This window comes from Eptesicus fuscus, chromosome 15 (genome assembly GCF_027574615.1).
Source record: "Eptesicus fuscus isolate TK198812 chromosome 15, DD_ASM_mEF_20220401, whole genome shotgun sequence".
In the NCBI taxonomy this organism is placed as follows: Eukaryota; Metazoa; Chordata; class Mammalia; order Chiroptera; family Vespertilionidae; genus Eptesicus; species Eptesicus fuscus.
In genome coordinates this window covers 50,862,863-50,880,627 of record NC_072487.1, presented here as the reverse complement: position 1 = coordinate 50,880,627, position 17,765 = coordinate 50,862,863, and the positions used below count along the sequence as shown (strand labels likewise).

The following is a 17,765-nucleotide window of genomic DNA, read 5'->3' as shown; positions in this document are numbered from 1 at the left end:
AACCCTCAGCCCAAGCGGGGAGGCAATTTCACTGGCACAGTCAGAGCCTAGATCATTGATGAGAAAAACCAAGAACCTGGCATTCAGCAGCAAGCATTAGAGTTTGATAATTAACGTTAATGATGATTATCTGTCATGAAAATTTTTAGATTAGTTATACAGCAGACGAATGCATATTTTGGAATAATATCAGTAAATATGGTTAAAACTAGAGGCCCGGTGCACGAAATTCGTGCACGGAGGGGGGTTGTCCCTCAGCCCAGCCTATACCCTCTCCAATCTGGGACCCCTCAAGGGATGTCCGACTGCCCGTTTTGTCCGACTGCCCGTTTAGGCCCGATCCCAGGGATCGGGCCTAAACGGGCAGTCGGACATCCCTCTCACAATCCAGGACTGCTGGCTCCCAACTGCTTGCCTTCCTGCCTTCCTGATTGCCCCTAACCGCTTCTGCCTGCCAGCCTGATCACCCCCTAACCGTTCTGATGCCAGCCTGTTTGCCCCCAACTTCCCTCCTCTGCCGGCCTGGTTACCCCTAACTGCCCTCTCCTGCAGGGTTGATCACCTCCAACTGCCCTCCCTTGCAGGCCTGGTCCTTCTCAACTGCCCTCCCTTGTAGGTCGGGTGCCTCCCAACTGCCCTCTCCTGCTGGCCATCTTGTGGTGGCCATCTTGTGTCCACATGGGGGCAGGATCTTTGACCACATGGGGGCAGCTATATTGGGTGTTGCAGTGATGATCAATCTGCATAGTACTCTTTTATTAGATGGGATAGAGGCCTGGTACAGGGGTGGGGGCCAGCTGGTTTGCCCTGAAGGGTGTCCCTGATCAGGGTGGGGTTCCCTTGGGGCGTGGGGCGGCCTGAGCAAGGGGCCTGTCTATAATTGAAACTTTGTAGCTTTAAGTGGAGACCTGGGCCCGGCCAGGTTGTGCGGAAAGCTTTGCTTCCCCTGTTGCTGGCGGCAACCCTGGCCTGCTCTCTCAAGCTCCATTCTGCCGCCATTTGTTTGAATTTGTTTACTTTCTATAATTGAAACTTTGTAGCTTGAGTGGAGGCTTTGGCCTGCAACGGCCGGCAGAAAGCTTGGCTTCCTCTGTTACCTAGGAAACCTTGCTCTCTGTGGCTGTAGCCATCTTGGTTTGGGTTAATTTGCATACTCGCTCTGATTGGATGGTGGGCGTGGTTGTGGGCGTGGCTTGTGGGTGTGTTGGAGGTACGGTCAATTTGCATATTTGTCTATTATTAGATAGGATAAAAATTTTTTGTTAGATTAGCTCTTATCAAGAAAATTTTATCCAGCAGCAGTCCGGCCCACTAGCAAGACCAAACCCACTGCTTTTTATTTCGTTTGTGGTTTTGCATAGGCTGAAAATTTTGTCGTTGGTTTAAGCATTGACCTCTGCAAAGAGGACCCCACTTTTTTTTTCTTTTCAAAATGGCAGCCTCCACCTGCACACAAGGGTTAAGATATATGCTGGGCTATGCTGTGAGAGAGGAAGCATTTCAGTGCCTCCAGTTATAGACCTTATGTTATCAGGGGGATAAGAGATGCCTTCAGAGAAAATAAGAATGTAAATGATCCTGTAGAAATTTAGGATAATGAATAAAGCCAAAAGAGACCTGGGAATGATTCATTGGCAGGTCCACATTGGCCAACTGTGTTTAACTGACAAGTTTATCCTTTAGAATCAAGAGAAGCCCAAGACCTAAGAACCACCTGCAACTGTGGACCATCTTCAGCATCCATTCTGTGCTTGGGATGGGGGCTCCCAACAGACCATGAGTGGCCTCTTGAATCAGCTTAAAAGCCTCTTGCTCAGCTTGCCCTGTAGTAACTGATAAATTGAGTGAGGTTTCCATTCTTTTGCAGCCATAATGAAAAGGGGTGGCTGTCTCACTTTGGTTCAAAGTGTTAGAATTAAGAGCTGGAGTTCACTCAAAATACTGCTATTATTGTGTCTCCTCTCTACCCCACCCCTCTTTAGTAGCCCATCACCACTTGTATAGAGCACCTCCAGACTTTGTTTCTTGGTCCTTTCTTTTAAGAAAGAGAGAGAGAGGGGAGGAAAAAGGAGAGGGAGAGGGAGAAATGTCATCCAGGTGGAGCTTCTATTCCTACTGATGCTAGAAAAATTAAAAATTAGTGTCCTAAGTTTTCTGTGATCTGGTCAAATGGCAATTTATGAAAGAAAATAAAGATTAAGGAAAACAAGTGCAGTTGTAAACTGACTTATTTGCTCCTTAGCTTCCTTGTATTGGAGATAGTTGAGAGTTGAGTCCTTTGTATAGTTGTACTTATTATTAAAGAAACAAAATCTTTATTTTTCTTTATTTTATAAAATATATTTTTATTGATTTCAGAGAGAAGGGAAGAGGGAGAGGGAGAGATAGAAACATCCATGATAAGAGAGAATCATTCATTGGCTGCCTCCTGCACACACCCTACTGGGAATCAAGCCCGCAACCCAGGCATGTGTCCTGACGCTGGATTCGAACCAGTGACTTGTTGCATGGGATGATGCTCAACCACTGAACCACACTGCCTGCAGAAACAAAAGCTTAATTGAGGTAAACTACAATACTGCATTGCAGTTACTCTGTGAATTTATTTCTGCATACATATGAGGATTGAATACTGACAAATTTGATTTTTCACATTTGTAATTAATGAGGTTTAGTTGGATACAACACAAAGTTTTTGTTAACTACTATAAATATGTAATCTTGGAAATCTGCTATCTAGTAGGATTTAAAATTAATGTATAATTGATACTTTTATTATACATAAAGTATTTTCTCACATTTTAAAAATACCTTATTTTTAAATATTAAAATAATATCAGTATTTAAATATTAAAATAATATCAGTATTTGTGCAGTACTGATGTGTCAAATGTTTTCTGGGATTTAAAAATATGAAATCTATACACAGTGTTTATAACATTGTAGGCACAATTTTAATACTTGTTCTGGAAAAGTTCAAAACATATACAGATGTAGAGAAACTAGAATAATGAACTCCTATGTGCCCATCACCCAGGTTCAACAATTACCAGATTATGACAGTTTTATTTCTTCTACATTTTCACCATACCTACCTTGGATTTTTAAAAGTTGATTTTAGACAGTGAGAGGAAGGGAGAAGGATAGAGAGAAATATCGGTGAGAGAGAAACATCATTGATCGACTGCCTCCTCACACCCCCTACTAGGGATTGAGCCCGCAACCTGGGCATGTGCCCTAACTGGGAATCGAACTGCGATCTCCTGGTTCCTGGGTTGATGCCCAACCACTGAGCCATACCTGCCGGGCCTACCTTGGATTATTTTTTAAACAATTCCCTCCATACCTACCTTGGATTATTTTAAAAAACAATTCCCAATTTTGGACAGCCATGACACTGTCTTGCCACCTGGTGGCAGCATGTCATAGTTTGAAAGTTATTAAGTTCTTTGAGACTGTAATTAAAAATAAAGGAATGGATCTGATTGCAGAGGGAAGGCAGGGGAGGCTGGGTGGGTGGGAAGAGATCAACCAAAGAACTTGCATGCATATATGCTTAACCCAGGGACACAAATTATAGGGTGGTGAAGGCCTGGAGAGGGAGTGGAGCAGGCTAGAAGAGGCCAATGGAGAGAAAAGGGGAGCATATGTAATACTTTCAACAATAAAGATTTTTTTTTTTAATAAAGGAACGAAAATGGGGAATTATTGCTTAATAGTTATAGGGTTTCTGTTTGGGGTAATGATAAAGTTTTAGAAAATAGATAGTAGTGATGGTTGCACAACATCTACACTAATAAAAGAGTAAGATGCAAATTGACCGTACCTTCGTGACGCCCAACAGCCAATTAGGAGTGAGTATGCAAATTAACCCAACAAAGATGTTGGGTTAATTTGCATATGCAGGTGTTCCGCACTGCCCCAGCTGCTCCGGGCATCTGGGCAGTGTGGGAAAGCGGAAAGGCAGCTCCGAACCGGAGCGAAAAGGCGGCTCTGGCCAGAGCGAAGGTGGTGCCGGCAGCCAGGGGAAGGAAGGCCCATTCTTGCACGAATCTTTGTGCATTGGGCCTCTAGTTGTGAATATAATTAATGTCACTGAATTATACATTTAAAAATGGATAAAATGGTAAATTTTATGTGCTGTATATTTTACCACAATAAACAAATACTAAAAGGACAACCTCATAACAGTGTATATAGCATATAAATACATGAGAAGATTCAGTAGTATGGTTCTTGTGAAAAGAACTAATATTAATTTTCATACTATCTTTTTGGGGTAGAGAAAAACCTAGATCAGCCTTTAAGTCAGTGAGCTTCCAAAATTACTTTGAACAGCAAAACCATCCTATATAATAAAAGGGTAATCTGCAAATACTGAACAGCAGAACAACTGAACAACCAATCAAAGTGTAATATGCTAATGATATGCTAAGGCTGCTCAACTGCTCACTATGACATGCACTGACCACCAGGGGGCAGATGCCCTGACAGGTAGGTTAGCTTGCTGCTGGGGTCTGGCCGATTGGGACTGAGGGAGATGGGCCGGACACGCCCTGGAGCCCTCCTGTGGTCCTTCCCCAGCCAGATTGTGCACCATTAGGGTCCCTCAGCCTGGCCTGCACCCTCTCGCAATCTGGGACCCCTCGGGGATGTCAGAGAGCCGGTTTCAGCCTGATCCCACAGGCCACTCCCCTTGGGAGAGCAACAGACGCAGGGCTCATGCTGGCGAGCACTGCTGTGGCAGCGCAAGCCTCTCCCATTCTGGACCGATTGGGCGTGAGTCCGCGGCAGGCACAGTGGGGGTGGGATGAACGGGAGCGGCAGGTAGGAGCTGCAGGCGGCGTTGGACTGCAGGTTTCAGCCCGATCCCTGCAGGCCACCCAGAGGGACCCCACCTGTGCACAAATTCATGCACCGGGCCTCTAATGGTAAATAAAACATTAAATTGGAACTCTTTGTAAGGGTCTAGAAAGCTTCTTCCATCTAGTTTAGTAAACTCCACTGCTTCCACCCAATTGTAGGGCCCCTACATGTTTTAAACCATGGGTCCTCAAACTTTTTAAACAGGGGGCCAGTTCACTGTCCCTCAAACCGTTGGAGGGCCGGACTATAGTTTTAAAAAAACTAGGAACAAATTCCTATGCACACTGCACATATCTTATTTTGAAGTAAAAAAACAAAACGGCAAAAACACCCGCATGTGGCCCGCGGGCCGTAGTTTGAGGACGCCTGTTTTAAACTATGGCAAATCCAGACACCAAAAAGCCATTATTCATCAGTAACAGAAAAGATCCAGGCACCAGTGGATGTTATATAACTGGTTTATCGTTCAGGTCTTTTTCAATCTGAGATAATCTTATACTCAGAACTTTTTTGAGGGGAAGCGAGGATGTAGGGGCACTTTCTAGAGAACATTGCAAATTATAAGAAAACATGCGTAGTGTTCTAGATGCTCTGAGTTCAGAGCTGGAAGTGATCTTACATTATTTTGTCTTTCATTTTAAAGATGCGGAAACTGAGTTCCAGAGAGATTGGTTTGAACAATGCCACACAGCTAGTCAGTCAGTGGTAGGGGCTGTGCATTTTTGTACTATACTATGGCTACTTAATAGCAAAGATGTATCAAAAAAGAAAATGGCTCTCTGCGTATGTCTAGGGACAGGAATAGAATTCATTTTGCTTTTTTTCCCTCTCTCTCGTTCTTTTACCTGATAATTGTGAGGTTCAGTTATTAAAACTAACTTTTGAAGACCAGAAAACTCAATCAACTAGAATATACAATTCTTCTGAGAAGTCTGCTTAAAAAGGTTTTGTTGTATTTGCAAATTGATCATTTCAATTTGCATTTGCATTTGCATAATACTTTGATATGATTTATTACAATGAACACAAATCTAGTAGTTGGCAGGGAGATCATTTGGGGGTCATAGATCACTGACTTTGACCTACAGACCTATTCTGCCTATGCTCTGCCATTAACTTTCTGTATGTCCCAGGGAAAGTCACTTTCTCTTAGTGGACCTCAGTTGTATGCTCATTGTAAACAGGTGGAGATAGACTTGATGAGTTTAAGGGTTCCTGTCAGCACTGCCAACCAGAACTGTTGAGCTTATGTAGGCTTCAGTATCGCAATGAAGAATCACCCTTTTCCATGTATTTAAGTAAAAAGAATTCACCATGTAAGTTGTAGCTTCTGCTCTGAAGCAGCTCTTGGTCTAGAAGAAGCAAAGCATTGTGTGATGTGATGTGTTGTGCAGAGAGCTATCTCAGTATGGAGGAAGAGGGCCTAAATCATGCTGTTTAGTCACAGTGATGAGACTCTGGAGTCAACATTTCTAGCCAGACTCAATCACAAGAGCTTAGTCTAATTTGATGTATACTTACACTTAATAAACAGTCAGTTTTTAGATTTCATTTTTATTTTAATACAAAGAAAAAATTGTTTCCAGACCATTTCCTTATCTCAAATTCAGGATTGACTATTGGATTTTGCAGAGTAATTGTCTCTGGGAACATGACAAATAGTGTCTCTGCTTTACATCACTACTTTGCCCCTCTGGACCAGAATCACTCACTGATAGTCTTTGCAGTTGCTGTTTCAATCGTGACCTCTTTATATTCCCTAGTTTTAAACTTTGGGCTCTATACCCTGACTTTAGTCCTCACTTCTATTCTCTTCCCTCAATTCCACACATTTTTCTGACTCTTCCCAGGATATTCTCTCTTTTTTTCCTTATAGTACTTCTGATCTAGTTTGTTTCTTTGGTCCCAGCATCTTCTGCTTCCTCAAGTGTAACCATTTTTTAATGTATATTGGGGACTCCTTTAGTACACAGTTGAAGTTTATAGACCCCTTTGAAGGAGAACACTTTTAATTGCATAAAATAAAATACACGAGATTACAAAGGAAACCAATTATACTGGAATGTAGTTATCAAACTATTAAAAACTAATTTGTGATAAAAGATATTTGGATCTTTATTAATGCATTAAATAAAACATTTTAGCCGTGGGTCCAATAGTTGTTGTAAATTCATAGTAGTGATAAGTGTAAATGATATTTCATTATGTCTACAGCAACTGTCCTATCTAATAAAGAGGGAATATGCTAATTGTCCCACCCTCAAAGATGGCGGCACCCACAGCCAATTAAGGAGGGAATATGCTAGTTGACTGAAAGATGGTGGCGCTCACAGCCACAAGATGGCGGTCCCGGCCACTCTGCTTGCCTGCCTCTAGAGTCACCCAATCCCCTCAGCCCCCCAGGGCCGGCCCGAGGCGCAGGCAAGCCTTGGATGGTGGCTGCCCAGCCACCCGAGGCTCAGGTAACCAGGGCCGGCTGAGGCTTGCGCTGCCAGCAGTGGCAGCAGCAGAGGTGTGATGGGGCATCACCTTCCCCTGATCACCTCCCACCCCTGAGGGCTTCCGGAATGTGAGAGGGCCAGGCCAGGCTGAGGGACACCCCCCTCCAGTGCATGAATTTTCATGCCCCGGGCCTCTAGTATTATATGAAAATATATACTTTTTTATTAGTGACAAAGCCACAGTCACTGTCAATACAACACCTGTAAACACTGTCATTTAATGTAATATGTTTGGCTGCCCTCTACTAGATTCTTTCAAGTTTCAAAAATTGACCCCTTTGTTCTAGTATAGAAGGTTTCTTCTTTTGTGGCTGGGTACTTCATTCTCTGATTAGCTTATCCAAAGCTACCTTAAAATCTGTATTTCATTCTTCAGAAGTCCAGTTTGAGCTCTCTGTCTATACCCTTTGTCTTATGGGGCCGGGACTGCTGGAGAGAGAGGCAGGTGTTTGTGTGCATTCATTCACTTCTAGGATGCTTATGCTGCATGTTTTCCAGCAAAGGGCCCTTCCCTTAGTGGCAAAGGAATGAGTTCTGATATTCAGGGCAAAAGGTCAAAGAGAGACCTTGCTCATTTTTACATTGGGTTGAATTTTTTCTTACTGTTGAGGCTTTTTAAAAAAAATGTTTTTATAATTTTCTTACTGATTTGAGAGAGAGACTGAGAAAAAGAGAGAGAGAGAGATTGAAACATTGATGTAGATCAAACCTGCAACCCAGGCATGTGCCCTGACCAGGAATTGAGAGAAAGAGAGAGACTGACCGACTGAGAGAAACATTGATGTGGCTCAAACCTGCAACCCAGGCATATGCCCTGACCAGGAATTGAACTACTACCCCTTGGTGTATGGGATGATGCTCCAACCAACTGAGCCACACTGGCCAGGGTTTACTATTGAGTATTAAGAGTTTTTTGAATACTTTCAGATACCAGTCCTTCCTTTATCAGATACGCATTTTGCAAATATTTTCAGTTGGTCTGTGGCTTTGTCTTCTCGTTTTCTTAACAGTGTCTTTCACAGAGCAGAAGTTTTAAATTTTAATGGAGTCCATTTTTATCATTTTTTTTCTTTTACAGATTATGCTTTTTAAAAATATATATTTTATTGATTTTTTACAGAGAAGAAGGAAGAGGGATAGAGAGAAACATTGATCAGCTGCCTCCTGCACACTCCCCATGCAACCAAGGTACATGCCCTTGACCAGAATCGAACGTGGGACCCTTCAGTCTGCAGGCCGACGCTCTATCCACTGAGCTAAACCAGTTAGGGCTGGATTATGCTTTTTATGTTGCATCTGAAAACTCATTGTCACCTTTACTGGTTTGGCTCAGTGGATAAAGCATTGGCCTGAGGACTAAAGGGTCTCAGGTTCGATTCCGGCTAAGGACATATGCCTGGATTTCAGGCTCGATCCCCCCCAGTGGGGAGCTTCCAGGAAACATCATCATTGATGTTTCTATCTCTCTATTTCCCTTCCTCTCTGGAATCAATAAAAAAGATATATATATGTAAAAACTCACTGTCAGGACTGAGGTAATTTAGATTTCTTCTGTGGTATCTTCCAAAAGTTTTGCAGTTTTGTGTTTTACATTTAGGCCTATGATCAATAGATTTTTATTGATTTCAGAGAGAAGAAGGGAGAGGGAGCAAGAGAGAGAGAAACATCAATGATGAGAGAGAATCATTGATTGACTGCCCCCTGCATGCCCCCTACTGGGGAATCAGCCAGCAACTGGATATGTGCTCTGACTGGGAATCAAACTGTGACCTCCTGGTTCATAGGTTGACAATCACTGGGCCACAGGTCTATGATCTATTTTGAATTAATTCTTGTGAAAGGTGTAAGGTCAGTGTCTAGGATCTTTTATTGTTGCTTTTTTTTTTTTAATGTGGATGTCTTTTCATTTATTTATAATAGTCTCAGAAGTTTCTAAATTGCTAAATAATATAATTATCATTTTTATAGCTTTCATGGAGTCTTAAGTTTTTGGCGATGGTCCCAAGTAATGTTCTTCCCCACAGTCATTAAGTGGTATTATGTAAACTGTTTCCAACACTATTTCATCTTTCTTAAACTGTGTCCAATAGAAACACACATAACATACTATGTTAAATGCAAGGATTTTGTGTAAGAATAAAATAATGTCTGTTTTGGTACCTCTTGGTAGGTATCTAATGCATACTTACAATCATCAATTCTTTTTACCAGTATAACTTCAGTATTACATACATAATACTAGATTAATAGGAGACTGAATGAAAGTATAATTTTTACTAACTCCTTGAAACACATCTACCATATTTTTGACATAATAGTTTATTCTGTGATTTGATTTGTCCTTCTGGTACCCCAAAAGATTTCAATATTTGAGGACATTATTACATATCCTTTTTTCTAAATCATGTTTTGGAATATGTTATATGATGTTAACTGATTCCAGTACTAGAGGGAACTCTGGTTTTTATTATTCTTATCCATATTGTACGTTTTTGGCAACTGTACCTCCTCCCCACCCCATCCTTCCCACAATTGTTATCCAGTGGCAATGCTTATTAATAAGGTTATTTCTGAAAAATAAAAATTGATAATAAACGTTAAATGTTTTTTTCAGCATCTTTTGATGTGACCAAACTTTTAAAAATTCTGTGTTTTTTTTTCCCTAGTACTTTGTTGATAAATTTTTTTTTATTGAGGTTAAGGAATCAGGCTTTTCTTAGGTAAATATGAGTAGACTAGTGACCCGGTGCACAAAAATCATCCACATTAAAAGGTAATGAATTCGCCCTAACCCGTTTGGCTCAGTGGATAGAGCATCGGCCTGCGGACTGAAGGGTCCCAAGTTCGATTCCGGTCAAGGGCATGTACGTTGGTTGCGCGCACATCCCCAGTGGGGGTGTGCAGGAGGCAGCTCATCGATGTTTCTCTTTCATCGATGTTTCTAACTTTCTATCCCTCTCCCTTCTTCTCTGTAAAAAAGCAATAAAATATATTATTTAAAAAATAAATAAAGGGAATTAATTAGAGGAAATATTTTAATATTGCTATATGCCCTTTTTCTATAATAGAAGTGTCAGAGATGAAAGAAAATTAATAAAATGTATATGAAAATCTTCCTCCTGTCAGAATCTGGGGTGTGCTACAGGAACCAGAGTCAAGTCCCTGCCCACCCACATGCGCCTCAAAATTTCTCGAGACTCAGACCCAGCCAGCCCCACTCTCAATGGGCTAGATCCAGACCCAGCTGGCCCCATCCCTGTCAAGCCCTGCCGGGTGGGGGGTGCGGCCTCAGGTCGCCTGGCCCGGCGCTGCGGTCGGGCATGCACCTTCAGGTCCCCTGGTTCAGGCCTGGGGGAATGGCCTGAGGTCCCCCGTCAAGCCCCGCCAGGCGGGGGGCGCAGCCTCAGGTCCCCCGGCGCCAGGGCAGGGTATGTGGCCTGAGGTCGCCAGGGCAGGGGGCGCGCTTTGAGGTCCCCATCAAGCCCCACATGGCAGGGAGCGTGGCCTGAGGTCCCCCAGCCTGGCACTGGGACGGGGGCGGCCTGAGGTCCCCTGTCAAGTCCCACCAAGTGGGGGGCGCAATCTCAAGTCCCCTGCCCCCGCCCAGTGCCATGCAGCCTCAGATCCCTGCTGATGGCTCGTTAAGGCTCATTATGGGAATTCGGCCTCCACTATGGGCGAAGCCATTTTGTGTTACAGGATCCTCGTCTCTGCTGTGGGCACAGCCATCTTGTGTTACAAAATCCCTGCCTCCGCTGTAGGCGCAGCCAGCGTGTTATGGCATGATGGTCAATTTACATATTCCTGCTTTATTAGATAGGATTATGGTGACACTTTATTACATATGCTGCTATTTTTGCTCCATATATATACTTATGCTACAATTTTATATAGTATTCTTATTCCTGTGTTTGAGATTAATTTGTTTTCTTATTTTAGTCCTTTTTATATTTTATAATCAATGTCATGCAAAGTGAGTTGGGAGACAACACCTTATACTGGTTAGATTAGGAACAGTCACTGTCACTGGGATTATAGTATCTGTACATTTAAATAAATTAACTGGTAAGCCTATATAGTAAGGAGTTTTTATCCTTTGAAGTTTAAAAAATAATTTTCTCATTTTTTCTGCTATTGTCAATTTAATTATTTTCTCATTTTCTTTTTATGAATGCATGAATAATACATGATAGAAATCAACCTTTAAACAAGTCTAAAAGAGTAATTTCAATAAGTATGAAATAAACATTTTTAGTACTAAGAAATGTGTCAAAGTTTAGTTGGCAGCATTCATTCTCAATGGCATATTTAATAATTGGACATCTGAATTGATGGCATAATAAATTTTACAAAATATGGTATTTGTCACTGTACTGTCCATAGGCATGGCAGTAGGGTGTCCTAAGGTTCATCTAAATATTTACACATTCAGACTGGTAACACCATAAGTCTCACTTGGCACCACTTTATTCAGAAGGGCACAAGATAGAAACTATAACTTGTCAGTAAGACAGTAGATCTTTGACCTACCATTTTTCTGTATGGTATGAGGTAGGAGCCAAAACTTTTTTCAAATGACTAATCAGTTCCAATCATTTCTTGAAAAATCATTTGTTTTCCTGTTGGTTAGAAATGTCACTGTTATCATAGAGGAGTTATTATTAAGATATAGTTCTTCAAGTGAACAAATGGTTGGACATATAAATAATATATACTTTTAAAGTAGTAAAATCTATTTAAAATCATATGATTGTGTATTGTATTATTGATATGCTGAGAATTTGTAGGGTCATTTTTTTTCTTTTTCTAAGTATGTATAGTGTGAAAAGGAGTATACTTTTTTTCCTAAAAAGACATTTGCCTTAGGTGTATTTACTTTGAAAGCTAACCACTCCGTATAGTAGAAAGTGTTGAATTAGGAGTTTGAATAACAGGGTTTTAGTCTTAGACCTGCCACTTCACTGACTGTTACTTTGTGCAATCAGCCTCTCTGAGTTTTGTTTTGCTGAGTTAAACTACACTAATAATCCTTATCCCGAGTGTTGTTGAGGATTAGATGGGATAATGGATTTAAAAGCACTTTTACTTGGGAAAGCAGTTTAAATGTTAGAAATTATCCATCTTAACTTTTCCTCCCTTTCTCTTGTAGGTAGTGTTGGTGCTTCTTTTCAGTGCCAGTCCATCCATCACGACCACATTTGTCATGATGACAGTGACAAGGTGAGGTCCATGTTGGTATTTACCATGGTGAAAATACATGCTGCCCTTATATGCTGGATCCACTTGATTAACGCTGGACATAGGCCAAGGGAGTTTGAAATGCAGAGGGCCTTGCTGGTTTGTGTGTCCAATTATTAAACTGCTCCAGAAAACTTGAGGATAAAACTGTCAGCTGGACTCTTGGCAAGTCCTCCATATCCTTACACCTGTCTCTCTCCCTGTCACCATGCTTCCTTTTTTCTTGCACAGCCTGAATGGATTATCTTAATACATGAACAAGTGCTCCAAAGCTGATAACTTTCTCCGCAATTTGTGTCTGTTTCCAATTTGAAATATCTTAGACATTCCAATTAGGTTCATTTTTGTAGTTGATTGTGTTAGATTATAATTTCTTCTCATACTGACTTTGTTTGTTTGTGGGTTGTTGTTGGTGTTTTTTTTTTTGGGGGGGGGGGGGGAGGGCTCTTGTTTCCAAAGCTCGACTTAAATGTTGAGATTGAGAATGGAAAAACAAACAAAAATACCTGGTGGTTTTGTTTCATTTTGGTATTTTGCTTCTGTTCTTTTTATCTCTAAGAAACTTAATCTTTTGGGGGCTTTTCAATACTCATCAGCACCCTTGATGGCCTAACTCTTGCAGTAGATATTAATGTGGGCTTTGTGTTTGGAACATCTGGCTGCTGATGTTTGATGGGCCTAATCTCAGTCTTTTCCATCATCAGTTTCTAATGGCTTCCCTCCCATTTCCTGTGTTCTGTATGCAGGAATGTATCACTCTCTGTAGCTTCTCCAGGCATACCAATCCAGGTGATCTTTTTCTCTGCTGTTTTAATCAAGATCCTCCTCCCTCATCCTGTTGGAGCTCAAACACGAAGTTGGTTGATCACCGGGATTTTCCAAATAGCTTTCTTTGTTCTGTGTTGATCTCTCTATCTTTGTGAGCTTTGCTCAGACATTTCATTCTGTTTACAAAGAGAGTGGTATGTTTTTAACATTCCAGAATCTCTTTTATTATTACAGTAATCCAGAGGCATGGGTTTAACTTTTAACTTCTTTTACAAGCAAGCCACTGAAAGAACCTTCTAGACTGTATAGTTGGCTCCATAAATTTCTGTATACCACAGATTTTAGAAATAAGCATTTGAAAATAAAAATGATGATAGAGGGAAAAGGCAAAATCACTTTAGGTCAGTAATATCACAATATTTTGGGGTTAAATTCTCTTTCCCTTACTAAGTATAATATGCCTCTATCCATTTGTTGATTTACAGTGGGAAAGCCAAATTCTGTCTCCTGATTTAGTCTGGAGATGAGGTTTCTGTTCACCTCTGCCAGATACTTACTACTTTAAAAAGATTTCCCTCCTAATTTCTGAATCTTTGTATGACTGATTTTATGCTTTTAAATATATTTTTATTGCTCTTTTAGAGAGAGAGGAAGGGAGAAAGATGGAGAGATGGAATCATCGCTGAGATTGATGCCTCCATGATGCCACCCACTGGGGATCGGGCCCACAATCTGGGCATGTGCCCTGACCTGGAATCGAACCAGTGGCCTCTTGGTTAATGGGCCAATGTTCAAGCATTGAGCTATACCAGCCAGGCTGATTTTGTGCTTTTAAAAGATGGGATTTTTCCTGAAATACATGGGGAAGGGGAAGAGAAGTTTAAGGGATTTTGTCAATTAGTAGATCAAAGAACTTTCAGAGATGCTCTCCTTTCTTTCTTGCCTACCGTGTGTATACTTGGGAAATGGATTAGGATCTCGTGACTATATTTATAATTTTTTCAACTGATTCAGTCAGTAAATAATATGTATTAATTGGCACTTAGGTAATGCATCATGATACTAAACAAACATTCCTGTTTTTTTTCATGAGTGTACAGTCTTAACTGGGGGAGGTAGGCAACAAAACAAATGTAATAGATAAATTATATAGTATGTAACAATGAACACAGTGGATTAAAGAAAATGTAGAGCAGAATAAGTGGGATGAAGATAACTAGGAGTTGCCCTATCTGATTTGGCTCAGTGGATAGAGTGTCGGCCTGCCGACTCAAATGTCTTGGGTTCGATTCTGGTCAAGGGCACATGCCTGGGTTGCAGTTCAATCCCCAGTAGGGGACGTGCAGGAGGCAGCCGATCAATGATTCTCTCTCATCATTGATGTTTTTATCTCTCTCCCTTCCTCTCTGAAGTTAATAAAAATATATTTTTTTAAAAAAAGACTACCAGGAGTTGGATGGTCAATTGCTTTGAATAGGATCATCAGGCATCATTCTGGGGAGTAGAGTGGTAGATAGCATGTTTAAAACAGCTTCTGACATTTCTTTGTATAACAAATGGGTATTCGATTTGTAAAAACAGATAAGAACCTGCCTGATATATATGTCTTGGAAGTGTGCGTTTTCTCTCTCTTTCTCCTCTTATCTCCCTCTGTCCCCCTATCCCCTCCCTTCTCCCTTCTTCCTCATGTTCCCTCCCTCTCAGAATTAAAGGGTTTATAGAGCACAGCTAATCCAACTCTGTGGGAGAAATGACATGTTCAGGAGTCACCCAACAGTGCTGGGGTTAGACCAGATCTTCTATCCCGATACAAGTCAGGTAAAATAATTCCTTAGCTATTCTGAACACATTGTCAAAACACATATTGATGCTTTGCTTATTGTCCTCACTTAACTTTCAGGCATGGCTCATTTCTCAGATTTGGGAATAAAAAGTGATTTTTCTTAAAAGTTGACTCAATTTTAACTAATCCATGTGTGATTGGGGGTGGAACCAGGAGTCAGGCAGGGAGAAAAACGGCCAGTTCATTTTTTGGGTCTTTCTTGTGCAGCCTTGGAAGTGATGGCAAGTCCCCTAATTTTATGGCTTGGCCTGTTTTCCAACTTAAGTTTCTCTGCTGATGTACATTGGCTTGTAGCCTATAGTGCTGGTCTCAAATGACCATTTAAGTTTAATAGTAAAAGACTGGTTAATGATTACAATACATCGAAATACCTTCACAAGGAAAGGAGAATGTTTTGTGGACCATTTGTGTGTGTGTGTGTGTGTGTGTGTGTGTGTTTTAAAGTTATTAGTTTTTAAAATCAGTACTTTTTAATGGAAACAACTTGACCAAAAATCTGTTACAGAATTTTGAGACCCATTAAAACAAAGTTTAATGAGAAACCTGCTTTGATCAACACTGTAACTTTCTATTATACTACTTAGGTAAAAGACCTAAGAGTTGCCCATAATCTATTTCTGGTGTTATATTTGCTGATACTTTAGAATTGGATAATTCTATTAATTTTTTTTTTTCTGAATGGGATCTTCTGTTTCTTTTTCATTTTAAGGGGAGGAATCATCTGTTTACATATTAAAAACAGTGGAAGGGGGTTTGTCGGTATAACCCTAAATAGATTAGGACAGATAAGCAATGAGTAACTTTGTGTGTAAGCTAGTTTCTGTTAAGCCAAATTCTGTTATATTAAAGTCTATGTGCTACATATAAAATATTGTAGTTACATCAATATTGAGTAAATTTGTTGGTATGTCAAATTTTTGTTTACAAGCACTGACGTAGTTTAAAAAACCTAAAGTGAGGCTTAAATAGTATTGAGCATTGTCTTGCTACAGTTATTTGTATCTGGATTCTAGGAAAAATAAATGATACTGGAAGTTGAAAAAAACAACACATTGATACTAATTAGCAGTCACTCCCCAGCTCCTGACAATCACTGATCTTTCTGTCACTATAGATTTGCCTATTCTGCACATTCTATATAATAAAAAGGTAATATGCAAATTGACTGCCGGAACAACCGGTCACTATGACATGCACTGACCACTAGGGGGCAGACGCTCGACAGGGGGAGTGCTGTTCTGCCAGAAGCTGGCTGACAGCTGATGAGTACAGCGGCAGTGGCGGGAGCCTCTCCCACCTCATGGCAGCACTAAGGATGTCCGACTGCGGGCCTAAGCTGGCAGTCGGACATCCCCCGAGGGCTCCATACTGCGAAAGGGCGCAGGCCGGGCTGAGGGACCTCTCCCTCCCTCCCAGTGCATGAATGTCATGCACCGGGCCTCTAGTTTCATATAAATGGAATCACACAATATGTGGCCATTTATGTCTGGCTTCTCTCACTTAGCATGATGATTTCAGGGCCCATTTGTGTTGTAGCATAAATCAGTACTCCATTCCTTTTTATGGGTGAATAATATTTCACTGTAGGGACCTAACACATTTTGTTTATTTATTCACTAGTTAATGGATATTTGTTTACTTTCCAATGTACCTGCACCATTTTGCATTCCAGAAAATGTGCCAACACTTTTTGATTGTCTTTTAAATTATAGCCATTATAGTGAGTGTGAAGTGCCATCTCATTGTGGTTTTAATTTGCATTTCTCTAGTGACTAATGAGATCTACCAGGATTCTCTAGAGGAGGTCCATTTCTCATCAAACGTGGGGGAGGTTACAAGATAATCACGTGGTCTGATCCACTTAGAGAACATTCTCATGTTTCTTACATCTCAAGCATTTTAAATTTTCTCTCATTACCATGTCCCTTTCAGCGATGATTTTTCATTGTTCTTGCCCAAAGTGAAGAAGCTAGTTGTGCTTCTCTGTTTCTTAATCAGGGCTTATACCATTAATTATTTTCTTGAAGCCCTTGTATTATATAAGTACAGCCCATGTTCACTGGCTTTTCAGATCATATTTTCCTTTATGATAATGGATTTTGTAAAACTATACTAGCAGAGTGTTATTCACACTCAGATTAAGCTTATGGAGCAATTTAGAGTGAGAGTCATAGCAACTAGAATTTCTCTTACAATGTGCCTTGTTCACCAGAACAGAGTGAGCAAGAGGACTTTGAGATCTCTGCTTCAAAGGTACATGTTAAGGAGGTTCATGCCTCAGAGTCAGCTCTTTCCCATTTACCGTGCTCAGACATGGAACATATATGATGTATAGTGTATGTTTTATTTGTACCCTAGCCACTCCATTTCTGGTGTGGTGTAAGTCTCTTATTTTTTTCTTTCTAAGTAGGTTTATCCTGGGCATCTGGTTTATTCACTCATCCCTCTTGAACTACTTCCTGGATGATGACTTTTCACCCTGTGTCTGCTTTAGCTTCTTCCCACCTTCACTGTCTTAAGAGTTCTTCCTCCATCATCCCCTCTGCCAT

At 40.9% G+C, this 17,765-nt stretch overlaps 1 protein-coding gene across 1 annotated transcript in view; it reads left to right on the top strand.

The window, feature by feature from the left end:
• Positions 1-12,523: 12,523 nt before the first annotated feature.
• RNF38 (ring finger protein 38) overlaps positions 12,524-17,765 on the top strand; it is a 66,568-nt gene continuing 61,326 nt past the window's right edge. Inside the window, exon 1 of the mRNA XM_008141905.3 lies at positions 12,524-12,587. The gene's annotated coding sequence lies outside the window, so the exon portion shown is untranslated. The remainder of the gene's footprint in view (positions 12,588-17,765) is intronic.